The sequence below is a fragment of the Chinchilla lanigera genome, unplaced genomic scaffold (genome assembly GCF_000276665.1).
Source record: "Chinchilla lanigera isolate Chin_1 unplaced genomic scaffold, ChiLan1.0 scaffold00008, whole genome shotgun sequence".
NCBI lineage: Eukaryota > Metazoa > Chordata > Mammalia > Rodentia > Chinchillidae > Chinchilla > Chinchilla lanigera.
The window spans coordinates 2,852,124-2,860,117 of record NW_004955409.1 but is presented as its reverse complement, the minus strand read 5'-3'; positions in this window follow the sequence as shown (position 1 = coordinate 2,860,117).

Sequence of the window (7,994 nt, the reverse complement as noted above, 5' to 3'; positions counted from 1 at the left end):
AGCAAGTTTAAGGCCAACCTGCACTATAGAGTGAAACCCTGTCTCAAAAAACAAACAAACAAACACCACAACTTCCAGGATCCAGCCAAAGTTACACAAAGTGATGAAAATTGGTATTCTTTTGGTTAAGTTCAGACTCCTTTTCTGCCTGACCGATCACACTTAAAACTCCTTAGGAAACTAAAAGTCCCTAAATTGTCTTCATTGAGAAAATGAAGAACGGAGCATGATCGCAAGATAAAGCAACAGGTCGAGCGAACTCAAAGAATGTTCGCATTATCTATTTTTTTAAATAAACACCCACAGCTGCAGAATGGGCTAATACCCCTGTGGTGGGGGCCTTTCCTTGGACTTTGCATCCCTTCAAGAGAGGTATAAACGCCCCCAGGTCCTAATTGCAGCACGTCTCCTTTCTCTGAGCGGCTGCACCCTGCTCTTGAGTATGTTTTAAATCTCTAAGAAACCCTCACTGGTGAGTCCTGAAAATTCTTCTTCCTCCACAGGCGTCGGCGAGCCTACTGCAAGAGGGTGGTGGTACCCAGTGTTCTCGGTCCAGGACACAAGAGATGGGCAGAACCTCGAGGTCTAACACATACCAGAGATCTGGTAAGGTTTCAAAAAAGAAGCCTCTTCCTTCAAAGATGTGACAGTCTAGCAGAGACAGCATGCGACATGTTTTCCACTCAGACGGTTTACTGAAGTGGTGATATGCACCTGGAACCCCAGCACTCTGGGAGGCTGAGGCAGGAGGATCACAACTTCAAGCCCAGCCTGGACAACTCAGCAACTTAGTAGAATCTGTCTCAAAATAAAAAGTAGAAAAGGGCTGAGGATGTACCTCAGTGTGAAGGCCCTGGTCCAGTTCCAGTGCTAAAAAAAAGCTACTGAAGTGCTGGATGCTTCTGATTAAAGAACTAGGTCCCACGAGGCGTTATTACTTGTTGAGAAGGCAGGGGTCCATAGCTAATTAATCGTGGATACTACTGCAAGCCGTATTTCCTGTTTCGAAGATTCACAGTGCACATTGGAATCCTGAAAGGTGCCCGATACTGCATTTCTCAAACTCATGAAACTAGGGGAGCTCCTTCCTCAGAATTTCCACCGTTTGAGAAATGCTGGGTTCAAGGAGGGAAAGACAAGCCTAAAAGAGGAAGAACCAGGAAGATAACTTGGAAGACTCAGACAATATGAAAAGACAGGACAGTGGATCCCTAAAATGAGGGGCAGAAAAGGAGGCATTGGAAGGCTAGGAGGGGGCAAATTGCTTTACAGAATGACCGAGGTGTCTGCACAAATCTCTACCAAAATATACAGAGAATCAAAAGCCAGCCTGACAAGAGCCTCGAAATTGGTCGTGCAAGGTCCATGGATTGCCAGCACCTGATCCTGGACAGTGGTCATCATGGTCAGAAGGTCTTGAGTTCCAGCCATGTTGAGCACCAACTATCGAGGACCCTTCCCAGTCTTCCTTGAGGCCCAGGAGGTTTACATGTGCGATCCCATGAAAGGTCATTGGAATTCCAGTGCGTTAATTCCGATCTACCCCATCCAGTGCAACCCCACAGGGAGCACAAAGACACTAAGACATATTTTAGTTATGGGGAGCCAAGGGGTCCTGAGTCCAGCCGTGATGATGGCCATCCGGAACAAAGCCCTCAACCCAGGGCTCAACCCAGGTTTTATTCTTTCATGAAGACGGGAGTGGCTTGAGGATGAGCAAGTGTGAGAACTGTGAAAAGCAGGTGAGTGCCCTGAGCTGGGCTAGGTAGGAGGCCTGAAATCCCCTCTGCAAATGCAGAGAGAAGGACCTGCAGAGAGAGTAACCTGTATAACACAATGGAGATAGTGTCTAATGCTTTGGGGTCAGTGCTTCAGCTCTGATGTGTAATCTTTCACGCCTCAGGAAGTCACAGCCTCTCCCAGAGAGCGGTGGAGTGCTGGCTCTTCATCCCGGCTCACACAAGGGAAAAATGGGGGGGGCTGGGGAAACACTGCCTGCTGCCTTCAAAGACTGCCATCAGCACCTCGGCTGAACGGATGTGCCCTGCTTAAAGCCGGTTGAAGAGACAAGGAAAAGTCCCAGCCAGCTCTATGCATGTCAGTACATGGAGACAGGGCCAGGCTCAGCCGAAGTGGAGACAACCGCTCCTCAAGGAGAGTCGCCAGGTGGTCCTCCACAGCAACCCTCTTCCTAGGGCTGATTTCCAAACTGTCTCTAGTTATTTGCAGCTTCTCCGGCTGAAAAATATCTTGTTCTAGGAAACCCTTCTGTTATAAAACATGCTAGAATCTGTCGCACGCAAGTCTCAGGGTCGTCTATGTGATTCTTTTTGGCGATCATGATTAGTGTTTTGTTTCATTCTTGGAAATTAATCACCTTGAATTACTATGTACTTAGTAAGTACTTAGTGATTTTATAGTTGGAGTTCTGTATGGTTGCTTTCTCCTAGATACCTAAGCTACTTACAGGTATCCCAGCTTCCTGTGAACATTATGTCTATTTCCCTTTAATTCAAAGAATAAAAGTCAGTATCTATAATTTGTTTTTTTTCCTCTTGCACCAGGACTTCAACGTTGCTTTTATTTTTTTATTATTTATTTACTTATTTTGGTTTTTTGAGATAGGGTCTCACTACATAGTTCATGCTGACCTTAAATCCACTTTGTAGTCCAGGCTGGCCTGGACTCTCTGAGAGCCTCTTGCCTCAGCCTCCCCGGTGCTAAGATTAGGGGCGAGCGCCAACATGCCCTGCTAACTTGGTTTTTGAATATATCTGCCTAGAACAGAGAGCAGACTTCACAGTACATGGTGAAACACTAGCTGCACTTCCTGCAGGAGAAGAGGAAGCCTTCTACTGCTGCATGGGCTCCTCACTGATGCAGGAGGAGGAGGAGGAGGAGAGGGAAAGGAAGTCTGCAGTGAAACCAACCACTGATCACAGATCGCAGGTACTGTGGCTTCAGTCTCCGGTCCCCCTACTTCCACAATTAAGGACTTTTCTGTAGCTCACGGTGCTGTGGGAGGTGCTACGCCTTTACAGAGTGGAGCCAGGCTGGAAGTTGTGCAGCCAGGTGGGGACAGGCTTTTGTCAGGGGATACGGGGACCCTGCCCCTCCTTCCCAGCCACGGTGAGGCTCAGCAGCTTGCTCAGGCCCTGCCACAACGTCCTGCTCACACCCACCCCCAAAAGACAATGGGACAAAGTGACCAGGGAGTGGAACCCCTGAAGCTGTAAGCCAAGTCAGCCTTTCCTCATGTTATGGTTTATGTCTGTGTGTCCCCCCAAAACCTCATGCGGCCATGGGGCAGGCTTTTAGAGCTCTCCCACATGGGTGTGAGAGCTGCACCTGCCCTGGGGTGGATAGTTTGCATATGTAAGGGAGAGGAAGAGAGTACTTGAGGCCATTCCTCCTCCGCCATTCCTCCCTAGTGTATGCGGGTTGCTTTGCTGTGTTCTGCCGCCATGAGCTGTAGCCCTCTGCCCTGTGCCACTCTGCCTTATCATCTGCCAAGTTCGGACTGAAACCTCCACAAACTGTAAGTGAAATAAACCTTTCCTTCCTTAATTTTGGGTGTCAGGTATTTTGTCCCAGCAATGAGAAAAAAGTAACCAAGACACCTCATTATAAATTAATGATCTCAGGTATTTGTCACAGTGACAGGACGCTAACAGGGTCAGCAATAATAACTGTTGACAGGCAACATAAACAATGTCCACGCTGGAACTGTACACCCATTAAGAGTTCATCAAAGTTACAAGATCCAAGATCAGGATGCAGACATCAACTGTGTCAATCAGAAAATGTAAGTGTGAACAAGATGACATTCTAGACACAAACAAGAAAATAAACCAGGTATAAAAATCTCAGCCAAAGAGATGCATGCCCTATACAGATCAATATAAAATATAAATATGGATAAATACAAAATGTTATTGAATGACATTAAATTGTAAATTGAAGAGGAGGTACAAAGCAATGAAAATATAATTCCCTTCCCAAACTCATGTATCAACTCATTAAAACTGTTTATGAAGGGGAGGTACAAAGCAATGAAAATATAATTCCCTTCCCAAACTCATGTATCAACTCATTAAAACTCCAACCAAAATCGCTGCAGGATTCTCCAAAGGATGGGACAAGATTACCCTAAAATTCCATGGAAGAGGATAGCTTAGCAGAGACACCATTCCTGACGAATAAGAAAGGACTGGTGCTCACAGCCCTCGAGACTTGTACTACAACTCTGAGAACTAAGCCAGGGCTGGCACCAACGCAGAGCCCGGCAAAGGAGCAGGAGCCCAAGGAGGTGGGCCTGGAACCGGGCCGTCGCGCTGGGAGCCTCATCTGGAACAGTTCTCAACCCACCTCACCAGCGGTCCTGGGGACGGGGACCCAGGCAGTGACGGTGGAGCCCTACCCTGCCAGACACAGGGCCATCTCAGCCGTGACACAATCAGTCGGGAAAACCAAGCCTTAACGCTTCCACACCAGCCTCCTTTTAACCTTGGACCGCAAAGGCAGTCTTAAGATAGCAAACTACAAACCACAAAGGAAGAAAAGACCGGTGGATTCTGTATTTCAGCCTTCAGCACCGCGCATTAGAAGACATCACTGACGTTGAAAGAACAGAGGAGGGGAGCAGGCCACTGTCGCTCCTGACCGGCGGCCGTGGGATTGGCGTGAGTGGTTTCTGCCGGGGTCTTAGCGAGGTCGGGCCGCTGCAGAATGGGCGCGTGGGGCAGAGAGAGACAAGTTCTGGAAAGATGCCAGTCTGTCCCTTCCTCCTGTCCACGAGGCTCTGCTGGATGCAGCAGTAAGACGCAGCCTGGCTGTGCATTGCAGAGAGCAAGTGGCCGGGCGTGGGGCTGAGGGAGACACAGAGCCCAGACCTGCGCACGCCAGGCTCCTCCCGGGAGAGATTCCGAGCGCCGCCTCACCAGGTCCTGCATGCAACCGAACACAAGCCTTCAGTGAGTACTCTTTTGGAGATAATGGAGAAGTAAGAGGAGGAGGAGAATTATTTCAGTAGTAGTTACCTCAAAAGGGAACGGTGGCTGTCTTGGTTACTTTTCTCTCATTGCTGAGACAAAATGCCCAACACCCAAAATGAAGGAAGGAAAGGTTTATTTAGCTCACAGTTTGTGGAGGTTTCAGTCCACACTCAGCTGGCTCCAAGGCAGGGTGGCACATGGCAGAGGGCAACAGTTTGTGGTGGCAGAAAATAGCAAAAGCAACAAGAGTAAAGGGAGGAGTGGCGGAGCTAGCAAGCCTCTTTCCTTCCCTTAGGTTGTAAGCAGGCTCCCCAACCCAGGGGCGTGCAGCACTCATAATCTCCGTGCCCTCCTCCTGCACAGGCTCAGGGTGAATACAGAGTAAGCACCTGGCTCCCCACTGAGTCACTCATTTAACCTTCTAACCTTCTCACACTGACACAATGAACAGCATCCCGAAGGGTAAGGGCATGTCCTTTGCACCCCAGGATGCAGAACTGCTGAGGCACTCAGCCAAGCCTCTGGACTCCCCAAGTTCACACAATGCATCAACCATAACAGTGGCCTTACTTAAAAATAAATAGCATGCACTCTCCACAAGTATTACTGAACATCCCAGGGACACAGGCAAAGTCACAATGCCCTTGCCCTCCAGGAAGTCAGTGGAGGAGCTGGGCATGATGGCACATCCTGTATCCCAGTACTCTGGGAGACTGAGGCAGGAGAATCACACATTTAAACCCAGCCTGGGCAATTTAGCAATTTAATGAGACCCCGTCTCAAAATAAAAAATAAAAAAGAGCCCCGAGTTCAATTCCCAGTACCACACACGCAGTCAAGAACTCTTAGTCTGTAGAAGAAAAAAAAATCATCGAATGCTGGTTAACATAAATTTAAAAATTCACTTATCAAGCTGGGCATGGTCGTGCACAGCTATAATCCCAGCACTTGGGAGGCTGAAGCAGGAGAATCCCTGCGAGTTCAAGGCCAGCCTGGACTACATAGTGAGACCTTGACTCAAAAAGAAAAAAAACCTCAGTAATCGTAACAAAATGGGAAATTCAGCAGGTAAATGTGAATAGCACCTCACCACCAAATACCCCAAACAGCTTAGAACTGGAAGTGCACCGTGGAGAAGAGCCAAGACCCTCCCGTACTCTCAAGCAGCAGTCTGTCTCAAGGTCACTACCTCAGGTGCTGCCAGGGCTCTTAACCTGCACACCTGTCCCTGCCCGGAGCCCCCTGTTCCCCTGGGGGGGAACTGCAGGCAAAACCACCCTGAACACAGGAGACTGAGGCTTAAACTTCCCAACAAAAGCAGCTGAGGGAAAACAGAGACTCAGACTAAATTCCTCTAAACCTGACTGGACATTTGAAATCCACAAGCAGATTCAGCTCCAGATGAATCCTAACACCCAGTTGTTAGTACCCGCCCCCTGCTGCCGCCAGGATGCTGAGAGTGGAACCGAGCTCTCTGCCTGGAGGAGAGTCTCTGTTCTCCTAAATGGAAGGTTTAGACGCTTTCCTTTAAAAGGGGACGCTTCTTCTTTATATAAGTAAGTAAATCACAAAATCAAGTTTTTTTCCTTTTGTTTAAGACTAAAACAATGTTAAATAAAATAAAGCAAAACCAAAAATTGTATAGAAAATAGGAGATTTTCATTATAAATATAACTGGAAAAAGTCTTACTAGCTAGAATATATGAAAATGTCTACAAATTATTAAAAGCAAAATACTAGAGAAATTGTCAAAATGTATAAATGGGTTCCATAGAGAAAACTCAGATGGCCAATGAGCCCGTGAAGAGCCATTCAATCATACCAGTAAGCAAAGAAATTCAATTTAAAACCACAATCGCACAGTCACTAGAATAACAAAGAGTCAATGAATTGGATAATTCTAAAAACCAACAAGCCTGTCCAGCAACTTTCAAACAGTGTTGTTAGCAGAATAAATCAGTGCAGTCACTAAAGCACTACATAGCAGGAGCTAATAAAATTCGAAATATTTTTTTTAAAAAATGCCGGGTATGGTGGTGCACACCTATAATCTCAGCACTTGGAAGGCTGAGGCAGGAGGATCACTGGGAATTTGAGGCCAGCCTGGGCTACGCAGTGCGTTCAAGACCAACTTAAACTACACAGTGAGACCTTGTCTCAAAAAAAGAAAAAAAAAAGATACGAATTTAGGATTCTGCTTCCACCACCATGACAGTCCAAACATAAAGTCCACCTAATACAGATATTTATAATTTATATTAAGTATTTTAAATGGAATTCATAACTCAGTGGGCAGTAGAAAAGCCTTTTGTAGCAAAACAAGAGAAACCTAGAGAGGGCTGAACTATAAACAACCTGCTGAAGCAATTACAGATGTATAACCATTGGATAAATATCATTAAAGAGATAAGCACTTAAGAAATCAAATCAGTACCATTTGAAATCTTGCTACCAAAGGAAAAAATCAGCAGTAGAAAATTTTTTGGGGAAAATTCTATCGAACTTTCAAGGAACAGATGGGTCCAATCTTATGCACACTTTTCCAGTGAAGGGAAGGTGCAGGAGCAGTCCCAGCCCAGTCTACACACGGTGCAGGAGAACCTCACACAAAGGTCTGTGTGTGTCCTGGTTGTACCATGTCACGAGCCAGCTGAGGAAGGCTGGGCTGGGTGTTGCGCCCTTCCCCCCAATTCTAACCTCCAAGGCCAAGAATAAGGAGCAATCAGGTGGCGTGGGCCCATCCCTCACCAACTGGATCAGTGTCCTGGGTGGGGGTGCTCAGCAGCCCCTCGCCTGCATGAGAACACCAGGTGAAGGTGCCATCTACACACAAGGACGTGGCTCTCACCGGACACTGGGCTCCTCGGACCCACACCTTAACCCTGGCCTTTCAGCCTCTAGAATTCTGGGAAATAAATCTTACTGTTTATAAGCTGCCTAGCACTTTGTCAGAGCAGCCCAATGGACTGAGATGAACATGTGTGCAAGAATCTTTGTTTG